At 42.8% G+C, this 16,396-nt stretch overlaps 1 pseudogene; it reads left to right on the top strand.

Moving 5' to 3' along the window:
• Nucleotides 1-11,502: 11,502 nt before the first annotated feature.
• Ormdl1-ps4 (ORMDL sphingolipid biosynthesis regulator 1, pseudogene 4) lies at nucleotides 11,503-16,396 on the top strand (annotated as a pseudogene).

The following is a 16,396-nucleotide window of genomic DNA, read 5'->3' as shown; positions in this document are numbered from 1 at the left end:
GGCCTTGCAGCTTCCTTGAGAACTCAGAAGCCCCTGGCACCAGCCGCCAGCTTCTCTATAGAAATCGAGCAGTTCCACAGCCTTATGGATACCTCCATACTAATTTCCACACACTGGCCCAGCATACACTTCTTAGCTTCATCAATCTTATCTAGTTTCGGTGGCTGTATACATATGGGGTGGGGCAGGCTCTGAATGGCACCTAACCCTTCATTCTCTGCTCCAAACATTGTCTCCATATCCCCTCCTGTGAATATTTTGTTCCCTCTTCTAAGAAGGAGTGAAGCATTCGAGCTTTTGGGCTAATACTGCTTTATCAGTGAGTGCATACCATGCATGGTTTTTTGTGATTGGGTTACCTCACTCAGGAAGATATTTTGTTTAAAATTTCATGAAGTCACTTCTTTAATAGCTGATTAGTACTCCATTGGGTAGATGTGCCACATTTTCTGTATCCATTCCTCTGTTGAAGGGCATCTGGGTTCTTTCCAGCTTCTGGCTATTAGAAATAAGGCTGCGGTGAACATAGTGGAGCATGTGTCCTTGTTGTATGTTGGAGCAACGTTTTGGTTTATACCCAGGAGTGATATGGCTGGGTCCTCAAGTAGTACAATGTCCAATTTAATGAGGGTCCTCCAGACTGATTTCCTGCTTAAGGCAGAGTGGTTGTACCAGCTTGCAATCCCACCAACTATGGAGGAGTGTTCCTCTTTCTCCACATCCTTGCCAGCATCTGCTGTCACCTGAGTTTTTGATCTTAGCCATTCTCACTGGTGTGAGGAGAAATCTCAGGGTTGTTTTGATTTGCATTTCCCTTATGACTAAAGATGTTGAACATTTCTTTAGGTGTTTCTCAGCCATTCGGCATTCCTCAGCTGTGAATTCTTTGTTTAGCTCTGAACCCCATTTTTAATAGGGTTATTTGTCTCCCTGCGGTCTAACTTCTTGAGTTCTTTGTATATTTTGGATATAAGGCCTCTATCTGTTCTAGGATTGGTAAAGATCTTTTCCCGATCTGTTGGTTGCCGTTTTGTCCTAACCACAGTGTCGTTTGCCTTACAGAAACTTTGCAGTTTTATGAGATCCCATTTGTCGATTCTTGATCTTAGAGCATAAGGCATTGGTGTTTTGTTCAGGAAATTTTTTCCAGTGCCCATGTGTTCCAGATGCTGCCCTAGTTTTTCTTCTATTAGTTTGAGTGTATCTGGTTTGATGTGGAGGTCCTTGATCTACTTGGACTTAGGCTTTGTACAGGGTGATAAGCATGGATCGATCTGCATTCTTCTACATGTTGACCTCCAGTTGAACCAGCACCATTTGTTGGGTCTTTCTGTGGTTTTGGTATAAGCGTAATTGTGCCTTCTTATAAGGAATTGGGTAGTGCTCCTTCTGTTTCTATTTTGTGGAATAGTGAGGTCTTCTATGCACTAACCCCATCTTGTCCTGGGATCTTTTTGGTTGGGAGACTTTTAATAACTGCTTCTATTTCTTTAGGAGTTGTGGGATTGTTTAAATGGTTTATCTGATCCTGATTTAACTTTGATACCTAGTATTTGTCTAGAAAATTGTCCATTGCTTTCCTTCACAGAAAAAGAACGTTTTTTAAAAATTCTTGCAAAAAGCAGATCAGATCAGGAGCAGGGCTGGGACACATAAGGGCCGCCATCCCGGAAGAACAAGGGAAGATGGAGTCTCTTGATCTTTATGGTCAGTGTTAACCTTTCTCCTGCCTCCAGGCTCTCTGTCTTCACCTTTCCTAGGACTTCTCTGGTCAGTTTCTTATCCTGCTACCTCTCTACCTGGTTCCTGTTGAGGGTGTCTTGGGAGAAGGGTGATGGGAGCAGGGTTCGTAGGTCATAAAGAGCATGAAGAGGCACACTTGAGTCTGGCAGAAATAATAGTTAAATGTCTATCTTATGCATTTAAGAAACAAATATTTTAGTGACTCTGTCTGGGACAAAATGGGGAATCAGAACCTTAAATGGTGGAAAGAGAGAAGCTAGATGCTTGTTTCTAGTGCTCCCAGGAGGGGAAACCTCCTTCAGCAGGAGCAGGAAGTATGGAACTCTGGCCTGATGTTGAAGCCTTGCCTAAGGCCCTGTCGGAAACACCCTGCTATCAAAAATCTCCAGAGTTCCTTCTTCCTCATTGCTGACTTCACAATGAAGGTGATGTGTCAAAGACGGCCCTTTGCTTGCTAAGCCTGAAAATGAGAGTACATTTTGCGACTTCTGTATTTTTCCTAACAAAACGAACACTTATCAAGAGTAGCAAGGGCATCAAGAGGCAGTTTCATAACTGTGGTCAGATGTCTGTATCCTATGATGTGGTAGCGGGACAGCATCAAGGACTTGGGGCCCCTCACAATCTAGACATGTCACTTAAAATTGGAAAAACTATCAAAAGCTTTAAAACGGTAGAGGAGAGGCAATGGACTCAGCTGACTCTCTACCCTGACACAAAGCTGGACCTCACTGTGGGTGAATCACAGGCACATGACCATAGTCATTCCTCGTGCCTTCTTTTCCTGTGGCTCTGAAGATGAAACCCAGTGTCACAATTGTGAAGCCATCTACCACTGAACAATACCAATTGTCCCATTGAGTATTTGAATCTCGAGAAAGCAGCTGCTACACCATAGCTTCAGGCCTCAACGGCATCTGAACGCCTGCCTGTTTTCTTCATGGTGATTATCATTCAACAGGCTAAGCCGGCCCCTTTCCCCTGTGACTTCAGGCACAGCTTAATTACAGGCACTCCATATGGCATTGGTAACATAGAAGAATCCAATGCTCATGGTTCTACCAGATGAGTCTCAGGCCACATTTTCTTGGTGGTGATGAGGGATCCCTAGGGAACCATCCTTGTACCCACCACTCTAATAATACTTTCTGAGACTGAACACAAATGTGAAGAGCTAGGAGCCAGGAACCATGAGACAGGGGTCAGGGTCCAGGGGTCAGGAGCCAGGAGCCAGGAGCCAGGAGCCAGGAGCCAGGAGCCAGGAGCCAGGAGTAACTTTAGGTCACAAAACTCCATCAATGGTGGCCTGTGGGGACACACTGATGAAAGCAGAGCGGTTGGGGCATTACACCTTCACTCAGGGTGTAGCAGGGGCCTTGCTGGATTAGTGTTTCCACAAGCAATTCCATGCCTGTGGTGAGAATCTCAGAATCCCAGGTGCCCAAGGAGCAAGTCTTCTCCCAGGAGAATTCTGACCTCACAGATCTGACAAGAGTTTCACAGGGAATCCGCATATGCCCGTGCCCCTCCCTTCACTTACTCTCTAGGCTCTTCTCTAGTTTTGGCTGACAGCTCCCTGCTTTTCACACTGTGAATCTTTCACACAAATCATCACAGCACGTTCAATGACATCTCAGCACACATCTAACATTTTCAACAGTGTGGCACTGTTCTTACCAGTGTGTAACAAGACTCAAGACTGCTCAAAGCCAGCTTCAGATAAGAGTGAATCTGAAGTAGGATCATGTGATCTTAGACTTACGTGAAGATGGATGGTCCCTTTAAGAGGGGCATACTTCTTGCTCGTAGAGTTGTAGCTCCCTACCCAGGACTTATGAGATTGTAATTGTTACAAAGAACTGTTAAATTATTAACTTTTTGAAAATTAAAAGGAGGAACAACTTGTTAACTGCAATTTTTAAAGGAAGAAAAGTGCTCACCTTAAGAAGGTTATCCCACAAAGGACCAAAGAGGGAGGTAAAGAGGGAGTCCAGAAAAAGGATTCTATAAAACCTCAATCCCAGAGGCCCCCTGGAGGGGGGCTCTCAGTTTGGGGGCCTCCTGTACTGATGGGAGCCGTTTGCTCTCATAACATTTGCAGTTTCCGTTCTCCTTCCTTTCTCTCTGGCTCTCTGTTTTTCATGTCTTTTGCCGTTCTGTCTGTCCATCATATTTAATGTTCAGGTAGATCCTGTCACCCAGATCAGTCTGCACCTCCCACCCCATGCCACCCCTACACGTCATGGCTCCCATTTCTCTGATCTCTTTTTATTTGCTACATTCTAAAATGAAAAAACAGCAGTGATCACACAGGTAGGGGAGGGAAGGAGTGAGAGAGTATCGGCCACACAGAATGAAACAGGGATAGAAGAGGAGAGAGAAGGATCCAGAAGAAAAATGTCACACTGCTGTTGATGCTCCAGGCTTCCTGGAATAGAAAGGCGGTGACATCAAAAGCAGTAGCCAAGAAGAGAAGCAGCACAAAGAAAAGCCCATCGCAAAGAGCTGAGGTCACATACCATCTACAGACTACACAGGTCCATTTGCCACCGAAAGAATTAGAGAGGTCGCTCCAAATGTACCATAACCCCCAGCTTTCAGACACAGTAAATATAGGTGTTTGTTAGGGTGGCCCTTGGCTGTCCCACAGATTCCTTTCTTTCTGACTTGGATAAAAGCCACCCTGAGACCTCAGGATACCTGGCCTCTCCTCCTCAAATTGGGTTCTAGAAGTGGGGTGGGAAGAGGGCTAAGGGATTGGCTAAGCCAAGTTTTAAAAAGCCAATTAATTTTTGCATGCATTTTTCCTATTCTGAGAATTTCATACATGAGAACTATATTAACACTATTTCCACCCCAGACTCCCCCCTTCCAATTCTCAAGTTCCCTATCAGTCCTCATTTTTTGAAGTTTTATGATACAGAGGGGGGGGGGAGAAACAGACACCTAGTTCTGTTACTATTTTAAGTGTTTAGCATATCAGTGGAAAGAATTCAGTGCTACGTTTTAATTTTCTGGAATACTTTAAATTTTAATAACAAGCAGATTATTGAGTCTACTGGAGAGTCCAGTCTGCAGCTGATTCTCATTGCAGGTTTCCTGAAGGTCAGGGTGTGATGGTGCCTGTCCTAAGGAGATTCTCCAGGGTTAGTTTTTTGCAGTACTAGGGATAGAATATGGGCCTCACATATTTTTGTCAAGCAACATACCACAGGCAATACCCTTAAACCCCTCAGAGTATAAGAAGTATAAATAATAAGTTTCTTCAGTGCATATAAAATCTCACTAGCATATAAAGTTTTACAATATGTTTAATAATTATGAAACTGTTTGGTATACTAAATAAATTTCTCTCTCATTGTAGGATTGCTTTGCAACTAAGGAAATAATTCACCATAAGAATAAGTGGAAATCAAGCGTATATATCTTTCTATCTTACTTGACCTTTTTCCCTTACTGCTTTTAATATTATTTCTTTGTTTTGTGCATTGGTTTTTTTATTATTATGTGACTAGAGGAATTTCTTTTCTGTTCCAATCTATTTGGAGTTGAGGGGTTCTTGTATGTTCATGGATATCTCTTTCTTTAGGTTAGGGAAGTTTTCTTCTATAATTTTGTTGAAGATATTTAGTGGCCCTTTACGTTAGAAGTCCTCACTCTCTTCTATACCTATTATTATCCTTAGGTTTGATCTTACCATTGTGTCCTGGATTTCCTGGATGTTTTGGCTTAGGAGCTTTTTGAGTTTTACATTATCTTTGATGGTTGTGTCAATGTTTTCTGTGGTATCTTCTGCCCCTAGATTCTCTCTTCTATCTCTTGTATTCTGTTGGTGATGCTTGCGTCTATGACTCCTGATCTGTTTCCTGGGTTTTCTATCTCCAGGGTTGTCTCCCTTTGTGATTCCTTTATTTTTTCTATTTTCAGTTTTATATCCCAGATGGTTTTGTTCAATTCTTTCACCTGTTTCATTGTGTTTTCCTGTAATTCTTTAAGGGATTTTGTGTTTCCTCTTTAAGGGCTTCTACTTGTTTACCTGTGTTATCCTGCATTTCTTTAGGGGAGTTATTTAAGTTCTTCTTAAAGTCCTCTGTCATCATCATAAAATATTATTTTAAATCCAGATCTAGCTTTCCCAGTGTGTTTGGATATCCAGTATTTGCTATGGTGCGAGAACTGGGCTCTGATAATGCCAAGTAGTCTTGGTTTCTGTTGCTTAGTTTCCTGTGCTTGCTTCTCAGGTTGTCTCTGGTGTCAGCTGGTCTTACTGTTGCAGACAGTGACTTGACTATCCTGTAATCCTGTGTGTCAGCACTCCTGTAGACTTGTTCTCTTTCAGCTGGATCTAGGTACAGAGAGCTCTCTGACTGGGTCATCTCTGGGTGCAAGCAGAAACTGGTACTGTCCTGTCCCAGATTGCTCCTGGGTTTGTTTGTCCTGAAGCCTCCAGGCAGATCGCACGGAACAAAAGTGTTGGTCATATCCCTGCTCTCAGGTGTGTCAGAGAAACAGTTTGTTTCTACACAGGACTGAGTTCCACCTATACTCAAGAGTTTCTTTCTTGTCTTTTCTTCTTGAGGCAGCAGAGGGGAAAGAGCATTAGCAGGGAATAAGACTTACTCTTATGAGATATTAAGGGTTGCTGTATAATAATTAAACATTTATTTATCAAAGTCTAAGTTACTATGCTCCTGTAGCTGACCTGCATTCTGGGTTCCTCTGAGTCCAGAAACTGCAGTCTCTGGCACTTCATACCTCAGCCTAAAACAGCAAGAGATTAAGTAAAGGATTAATTCCTAGAGCCTATTCCCTTTTGTTCAGATGCCTCTTACTTGTCAGGCTAGGGAAAAGTTTGGAGTCATAAACTTCTATTGAACCAGGAGAAGAGAATAACCACCACAGAAGGAAAAACATTTACATAAGTAAATGTGCATAAACACATAAACTCATATACAGATTCATGCATGTGCATTTAGACATTTCCATTCAAACAATTGGGTTCAGCTTGCATACATTCTCACAATTACATACTTAGACACACACGTTCATACTTACATATGCATATGGAGCAAAAGAAGTCACTCATTCTAGATAAAAAAAATGAGCTTTAGTGCATAGCAAAAGAAAAAAGCTTATACCTTTTTAATGCTAAATGAATTAAACCCAAGTTTGTAAGAAGAAACTTTGTTCCTTTAATAAGACTAAGTCTGCCTTGTTATTAAGAAAGGATCTGTTCTGTCCCATGTTCAAGAGAAGCCTGCCTGCTTCTTCTGATCTCTCTGCAGTTTCTTTTTTCCCATTTTCCTCTGCATTCTGCATTCTGCACATTGCTCTTAGTATTTTATATTTCCTATAGTTTCTACGTTATTCTACTCTGCATCCCCCTTCTAATCTTGCTCTCTCCTCCTGTTCTGATGTCCCAATAATGCTCTCACTCTCAATGCCTTTTCTCCCAAAGCTATGCCTATACTTCTAAGTTCTTCTTGAGTTCAGTTCTGCCTAAATATGTTCTCTCTAAAGACTTCTCAGCTCAGTTTCCTGACTATTGCCCTTCTCTTCCATCTTTCAGAATACATGGTCACATGGTAAAAAGTTCATCACTTTCACTCATGAAAATCAAATCATAAATTGAAATAGAATTTTACAACAGAGAATTTTTGCATGCATATCCATTAGGAGTAATTATCTGGCTAAACATTCATCACCAGTCCCAGCTCCACAGGTTCATTGAAAGTAAAAACTGTAACTAAGTTATTAGTGAAGTTTTGTATAGATAAACCCAGTCAGCACTTTATCTTCTGTCCTACAACCTATAACAAATTTAGTTCCCTTTATATGACCTTTGTTTAATTGTTTTACAACCTCTTGGGATATGCTCTGAGTAGTAGAAAGTCTGGTTACTATGTAGATGCAATTAACTGGTGACACATAGAAGATTGACAGAGTTCTCATTTCAGTTTTGACTACCAGAAAAGGACCTAATAGCCTTCCCATTATAAAAGAGCTTAATAAATACTGATACAATTTTAGGAATTTTTTTATATGATCACCATTTAGAATTAAGAAGTCTAATTAATTCTAGAGAAGGGGACCCAGATTCTGCCAAGAGAAAGTTGGTCTCCAGGAGCACTGACAAACATGAGAACAGAAGTAAGACCACCACTTCTGCTCCAAGAGACCAGCCTGGAACCTATGGACACAGGAACCAAGGAGCAGTCTGGGACAAGATCCTTCCAGTTTCCACCTGCACCCAGAACTTATCCTGTGACACAGTTCTCTGCGTCCAAATGCTGCCAGGAGAAAGCTAGATTCCAGGAGTGCTGACAAACAGGCTTACAGGAGGGTCAAGCCACTGTCAGAGACAACAAGACCACCTAAAACTAGAGATAAGCAGATGGCAAGAGGCAAGGCTGAGGACCTAAGCAACAAAAACTAAGGCCACATGGCATCATCAGAACACAGCTCCCCCACGACAGCAAGCCCTGGATACCCCCAACACACTGAAAAAGCAAGATTTTGATTTAAAATCACAACGTGTGATGATGTTAGAGGTTTTGAAGAAGGACAAAAATAACTCCCTTAAAGAAATACTGGACAATACAGGTAAATAGGCAGAAGCCCTTAAAGAGGAAACACAAAAATCCCTTAAAGAATTACAGGAAAACACAAACAAACAGGTGAGAGAATTGAACAACACCATCAAGGATCTAAAAATGGAAAGAGAAACAATAGAGGAATCATAAATGGAGACAACCCTGAAGATAGAAAACCCAAGAAAGAGATCAGGTGTCATAGATGAAGCGTTACCAACAGAATACAAGAGATAGAAGAGAGAATATCAGGGCAGAAGATACCATAGAAAACATTGACACAACCATCAAAATAAATGTAAAACCCAAAAAGCTCCTAACCCAAAACATCCAGGAAATACAGGAAACAATGAGAAGATTAAACCTAAGGATAGTAGGTATAGAAGAGAGCAAAGATTCCTAACTTAAAGGGCTAGTAAATATCTTCAACAAAATTATAGAAGAAAACTTCCCTAACCTAAACAAAGAGATGCCAATAAGCATACAAGAAGCATATAGAACTCCAAATAGATTGGAACAGAAAAGAAATTCCTCTAGTCACATAATAGTCAAAACACCAAAAGCACAAGACAAAGAAAGAATTTTGAAAGCAGTAAGGGAAAAAAGTCAAGTAAGATATAAAGGCAGACCTATCAGAATTACACGAGACTTCTCACCAGAGACTATGAAAGGCAGAAGATCCTGGACAGATATCATACAGACCCTAAGAGAACACAAATGCCAGCTCATGCTACCATATCAAGGAAAACTCTCAATTAACATAGATGGAGAAACCAAGATATTCCATGACAAAACCAAATTTACACAATATCATTCCATAAATCCAGCCCTACAAAGATAATCAATGGAAAACTCCAACACAAGGAGAGACACTACATTCTAGAAAAAGCAAGAAAGTAATATAATTTGAATTAATATAAAGTAATTAACCCCAAAAAAGATAGCCACACAAACATAATTCCACCCCTAACAACAAACATAATAGGAAACAACAATCATTGGCCCCTAATATCTCTCAACATCAATGAACACAATTCCCCAATAAATAGACATAGACTAACAGACTGGATACATAAAGAGGACCCAGCATTTTGCTGCATGTGGGAAACACACCTCAGTGACAAAGACAGACATTACCTCAGAGCAAAAGGCTGGAAAACAATTTTCCAAGCACATAGTCCGAAGAAACAAGCTGGAGTAGCCATTCTAATATAGAGTAAAATTGACTTTCAACGAAAAGTTATCAAAAAGATAAGGAAGGACAGTTCATATTCATCAAACAATAAATACACCAAGATGAACTCTCAATCCTGACTATCTATGCTCCAAATGCAAGGACACCTACATTCATAAATGAAACCTTATTAACGCTCAAAGAACACATTGCATCTGATACAAAAATGGTGGGAGATTTCCACACCCCACTCTCATCAATGGACAGATCATAGAAACAGAAACTAAGCAGAGACATAGAGAAACTAACAGAAGTTATGAACCAAATTGAACCAAATGGATTACCTGATATTTATACAACACTTCATCCTAAAACAAAAGAATATACCTTCTTCTCAACACCTCATGTACCTTCTCCTAAACTAACCATATAATCAGTCACAAAACAGGCCTCAACATATACAAAAAGATTGAAATAATCCTATGCATCCTTATCAGATCACCATCCTATCAGACCAGAGTCTGGTCTTCAATAGCAACAAAAATGACAGAAAACCCACGCATTCATGGAAGCTGGACAACGTTCTACTCAATGATAACTTGGTCAAGAAGAAATAAAGAAAGAAATTAAAGAATTGTTAGAATTTAATGAAAATGAAGGCACAACATACCCAAAGTTATGGGACACAAAGAAAGCAGCGCTAAGAGGGAAACTCACAGTTCTGAGTACCTCCAAAAAGAAACTGGAGCGAGCATACACCAGCATCTTGACAGCACAGCTAAAGCTCAAAAAGAAGCAAATACCCAGGAGGAGTAGATGGCAGGAAATAACTGAACTCAGAGCTGAAATCAAGCAAGTAGAAACAAAAAGAAAAATACTTTTAAAAATGATGCTAGATATTGTGTGGAGGGCCGCCCCCACATTCTCCATTGTAAGATGGCGCCGATATCTGGCAGGATCCACCTAATAAAAGGGCAATACGCAAGCGCCTGGTAAATTCCTCACTCAGGGGGACACGTATGCTGTGGTACGTCATCTGGCACGTTTGGCAGCGACCAGCCAGAGAGTGACACATCCTAGGCGAGGATAGTTTCCTATATAAGGGATGGTCTTTCCCTCACTCGGGGTCTCCGTATTGTAAGCTTATGCTCTCGCTCTCAAGATGCATTAAAGCTTTTCTGCAGAAGGATCCTTTGTGTCCTGCGATGTTCTTGCTGGCGAGACGTAGCGTGGGACATTTGGTGCCGAAACCCGGAAGAAAGACCTCATCAGCACCTCCGGAGACCCCTTGGTGACAAGGAGGATTCAGAACTGCAGGTAAAAAAAAATACGTTCAGAGAGGCATGCATTTCTTGGACTTTGATTTGGGGTTGTCGCCGCCTTGGGAAGGATTTGTTGAGGCTATGGTATTTGTTCTTGGAGCCACCCTACTCTTTCTTATTATTATGTACTGTTTTCACCGTTTCCGCTGCTAAAAGGACAGCAGTTGCAGGCGCGTCTCAGTCTCTCGTAAATAAGTGAGCTTCGAGCAGCTCCCTTTTACTGTTGGGGAGCAGGGACGCGATAGCACCGCCCGGGAAGTGCGCGTAAGACTCCCGTATATAAGAGAGCAGCGTGTCTGTTTCTACTCACGCCTTGTCAGACGGACGTAGATAAGCCGCCTGGCATTCTTGGTCCCTCATGGGATCCTCACAGTCTGTGATCACGGCTTTGGAAACGGTGCTAAAGCAGAGGGACATTAAAATTGGAGGAAGAACACTTAAAAACTTTGTGAAAGAAGTGGACAGGGTGGCTCCTTGGTTTGCCTGTTCAGGCTCGTTTACAATCGCCTCATGGGACAAACTTGGAAGGGACCTAGACAGAAAATTGGCGGAGAAAGATCTGCGGCTAGGAACTAAAGCCATATGGAAACTAGTCAAAAATTGCTTAGCAGATGAAGTATGTAGGGCAGCAGTGGTAGGAGGACAGACTGCTCTCGAGGTGGTCCAGGACAGCATGTCAGAAACTGAACGTAGTGAGAGATTAGGCGGGCGCAAGAGAAAGGACGTCCTGAAAAAGAAAAAGAGCCCTCCCGGTAAGTCCACGGACAAGGAAGGGTTAAAGCTTTCAGATTCTGGCACTTCCCTCTCCACACAGCAACCAGGAGGGGGAGCCAGCATATACCCTGTGAAAAAGCTAGAAGCGCTGAACCTCGACAGTTCTGATAGCTCTGAGAATGGAATCTTAGATTCAGAGGAGGAGGCCGAGTTAGATGAGGAAGCAGCTAAATATGAGGAAGAGAGATATCACCCCGAGGAACGAAAGGTAGATAATAGAAAGCTTCTGCCACAGCAGTCGCCAACGGCGCCCCCTCTGTATGAGGTGCGCTCTTGCGCATTCTCTTTAGTCCCAGAAAGAGTGAGAAGGAAGCTGCACATGATGTTCCTAGTTTTTGAGACGCAGGAGGGTGAGCAGGTTCATGCCCCAGTCGAATATAACCAAATAAAAGAGCTGGCGGAGTCTGTCAGAAAGTACGGAATTACAGCCAATTTCACCCTAACCATTCTTGAAAGGCTGGCCCTAAATTATTTGACACCCGCCGATTGGCAGATGATTGCAAAGGCGACCCTTGTTAACATGGGCCAATATATATGGAATGGAAGGCGCTTTGGTATGAGGCGGCTCAAACACAGGCCAGAGCTAATGCCACGGCGTTAACGCCTGAGCAGCAAGAATGGACGTTTGAACTCTTGACAGGACAGGGTCGCTTCGCAGCGGACCAAGCTAATTACCATTGGGGCGCTTATGTTCAAGTCTCCAGCTCGGCCATTAAGGCCTGGAAGGCACTCACTAAAAAAGGAGGAGCCGATAATCAACTTACTCGTATCATCCAGGGACCTCAGGAACCATTCTCAGACTTTGTAGCCAGAATGACAGAAACTGCGGGACGAATATTTGGTGATGCGGAGCAAGCAGCGCCGCTTATAGAACAGCTCATTTTCGAGCAAGCCACCCAGGAATGCCGAGCAGCCATAGCCCCCAGGAAAAATAAAGGGTTACAGGATTGGCTCAGAGTTTGCAGAGAACTCAGCGGGCCCCTTACTAACGCAGGCTTGGCGGCCGCCATTCTCCAGTCCCGGCGACGCCCCCTTAAAGGGACAGATACAAGATCATGTTTTCAATGTGGAAAAGTGGGCTATTTAAAAAGAGATTGTAGGATAACCAAGGGAGACAGGAGGCCTGCAACTATCTGTGTCCGATGTGGCAAGGGCTATCATAGGTCTGACCAGTGCCGCTCAGTGAGGGATATTAAGGGCAAACTGCTCCCTCCTTTAGAAGCTCAGCCTAATGAGATGTCAAAAAATGGATCGTTGGGCCCCCGGTCCCAGGGCCTTCAAAGATATGGGAACCGCTTTCAGAAAGCCATGACCCTGACAGAGGAGACTCCCCAAGAGGTGACACAAAATTGGACCTGTGTGCCGTCTCCAACTTCTTTCTAATGCCCCAGTTGGGCATTCAGCCAATTCCTGCTCAGACTCTGGGGCCTTTGCCCCCAGGAACCATAGGCCTTGTCCTTGGGAGAGGATCTCTCGCCCTACGAGGACTGATAGTCCATCCAGGCCTTGTTGAAGCTCAGCACTCTCTTGATATTCAGATTCTTTGTTCAAGTCCCGATGGGGTTTTTTCCATAAGTGAAGGAGATAGAATAGCACAGTTATTACTCCTTCCGTGCTCTCAAACCACAATACAGGATACCAAGGGGCCCATGGGGTCCACTGGCAATGATTTGGCATATTTGGTGGTTCATCTTAACAACCGCCCAAAATTGAGCTTAGAAATTAATGGAAAGAAATTTGAAGGCATTCTGGATACTGGGGCTGATAAAAGTATAATTTCCTCAAAATGGTGGCCTCAATCATGGCCTACCATAAGATCTTCTCACTCGCTACAAGGCTTCGGCTACCAGTTGTGCCCTAAAATCAGCTCTGTCACTCTAACTTGGATAACTGTCGATGGCCGACAGGGACAATTTGTTCCCTATGTACTTCCCCTACCTGTTAATCTTTGGGGGAAAGATGTTATGCAAACCATGGGACTAACCTTATCTAACAAATACCCCCCACAAGTGGCCCACATGATGTCAAGGATGGGCTATAAGGAAGGGAAAGGCTTAGGGCGATTAGAACAGGGCTGTCTCACGCCCATTGAACCAGTCCCAAACCCCCACAAACAAGGCCTGGGTTTTTCCTAGATGCCATTGGAAGGTTCTATGCCCATACCCTGGCTTACGGAGGAGGCAATATGGGTTCCTCAATGGCATCTATCCTCTGAAAAATTAGAAGCTGCCACTAAATTGGTTAATGAACAATTGCAGCTTGGTCATTTAGAACCGTCCATTTCACCATGGAATACTCCTATTTTTGTGATAAAGAAAAAATCAGGAAAATGGAGACTTCTCCATGATTTGAGAGCCATTAATGCACAGATGCGTTTATTTGGCTCGATCCAACCAACGAGGCCTACCCTTACTCTCCGCCTTACCTAAGCAATGGAAGATAATAATTATAGACATTAAGGATTGTTTCTTTTCCATCCCCTTGTGTCCACAGGACAGACAGAGGTTTGCATTTACTATACCAGTTACTAATCATATTGAACCTGATAAGAGATTTCAGTGGAAGGTCCTGCCTCAAGGCATGGCCAATAGCCCCACTATTTGTCAACTATATGTGCAACGAGCCCTTGAACCTATAAGGAAGCAATTTCCATCTTTGCTTCTGGCTCATTACATGGATGACATTTTAATGTGTGATAAAGATTTAACAACCTTACAGACCTGATATCCCATCTTAATCAAAACATTGGGACGATGGGGACTACAAGTCGCTGCAGAAAAGGTTCAAATTGCAGAAATTGGATCATTTCTGGGATCGGTCATTTATCCTGAAAAAATAGTTCCCCAGAAATTAGAGATTCACAGAGATCATTTGCATACCTTAAATGATTTCCAAAAGTTATTGGGAGATATAAATTGGCTGAGACCATTTTTAAAGATTTCCTCTGCTGAGTTGAAGCCTTTATTTGATATTTTGGAAGGGGACTCTCATATCTCCTCTCCGAGAGCATTGACCCCAGCTGCAAACCGGGCCTTACAAGTTGTAGAAAAGGCCTTACAGGATGCTCAATTGCAGCGCATTGATGAAACCAAGCCTTTTGATTTGTGCATTTTCACAACTATGCAATTACCAACAGCTGTCTTGTGGCAGAATGGGCCTTTATTATGGATCCATCCCAATGCATCTCCTGCTAAGATTATTGACTGGTATCCCGATGCAGTTGCTCAGCTTGCACTCCACGGGTTGAAGGCAGCTATTACTCATTTTGGGAAAGAACCCAAAACTTTGATAGTACCATATACAGCCATTCAGGTTCAAACATTAGCTGCTACCTCAAATGCTTGGGCAGTGTTAGTTACTTCCTTTGCTGGACAGATAGATAATCATTATCCTAAACACCCCCTATTATGTTTTGCTAGATCACAACCTGTTGTTTTCCCTCGTGTCACATCCCACAGACCGTTAAAAGAAGGGATAACAGTGTATACGGATGGGTCAAAAACAGGGGTGGGAGCATATGTGGTAAATTCCCAAGTGTTCTCACGACAATATTTTGAAACCTCACCCCAAGTGGTAGAATGCCTAGTGGTCATGGAGGTTCTTGAAAAATTCCAGATGCCTCTAAATATTGTTTCAGATTCCTCCTATGTGGTCAATGCTGTTAATATCCTTGAAACCGCCAGTGTAATTAAGACAACTAGCAAGGTAGCAGAGATTTTCCAAAACATCCAAATTATTTTAATAAATAGGAGATTCCCTGTATATATTACTCATATACGGGCCCATTCTGGACTCCCTGGTCCAATGAGTTCAGGGAATGATTTGGCTGACAAAACCACAAAAATGATAGCTGTGGCCCTGGCCTCTCCTCTAGAGGCCGCTAAAACCTTTCATGGCAATTTCCATGTTACCTCGGAAACCTTACGCCGCCGCTTCTCTATAACTAGAAAAGAGGCACGTGATATTGTCACCCAATGCCAACAGTGCTGCCAGTTCCTTCCAGTTCCTCTAATCGGGGTCAACCCGAGAGGAATACAGCCATTGCAAATCTGGCAAATAGATGTTACTCATAATTCTACTTTTGGAAAATTACAGCATGTGCATGTATCTATAGATACATGTTCTGGCATTCTACATGCCACCCCACTTACAGGAGAAAAAACAACACATGTCATTCAGCACTGCCTTGAAGCATGGAGTGCTTGGGGAAAGCCAAGATGTGTAAAAACTGACAATGGCCCCGCCTATACATCTCAAAAATTCCGTCAGTTTTGTGCTCAGATGCAGGTTACCCATCTGACGGGCCTGCCCTACAACCCTCAAGGACAAGGAATCATAGAGCGTGCTCATCCGACGCTCAAATCATATTTAATAAAACAAAGGGGGAATTATGATAGAACTCCCCCCAACACCCCGAGTGGCCACTGCTTTGGCCATTTTTACCTTAAATTTTTTAACTTGATGAAGCTGGGCAAACAGCGGCTGAGCGACATTGTTCAGAGCCCAAAAGGACAAAAGAATTAGTTAGATGGAAGGATGTATTGACAAATGAATGGAAGGGCCCGGATCCTGTTTTGATAAGATCCAGGGGAGCTGTTTGTGTTTTTCCACAGGATAATGAAAATCCAGTTTGGGTTCCGGGACGACTTACTAGGAATATCAAGACAGAGGACCAAGAAGATGACAACTCTGGTGATCCTCATGCTGATCCAGGGAGTGCCAATAAAAGTGCAGAGCGAACTACGGTGGGGAATAATGTCAACCTTCCCCCTCCCGATGCCAGTGATGTATAA

The sequence above is a fragment of the Rattus norvegicus genome, chromosome X (assembly GCF_036323735.1).
Source record: "Rattus norvegicus strain BN/NHsdMcwi chromosome X, GRCr8, whole genome shotgun sequence".
In the NCBI taxonomy this organism is placed as follows: Eukaryota; Metazoa; Chordata; class Mammalia; order Rodentia; family Muridae; genus Rattus; species Rattus norvegicus.
The sequence above is the reverse complement of the archived record's forward strand: the minus strand, read 5'-3'. Positions and strand labels throughout refer to the sequence as shown.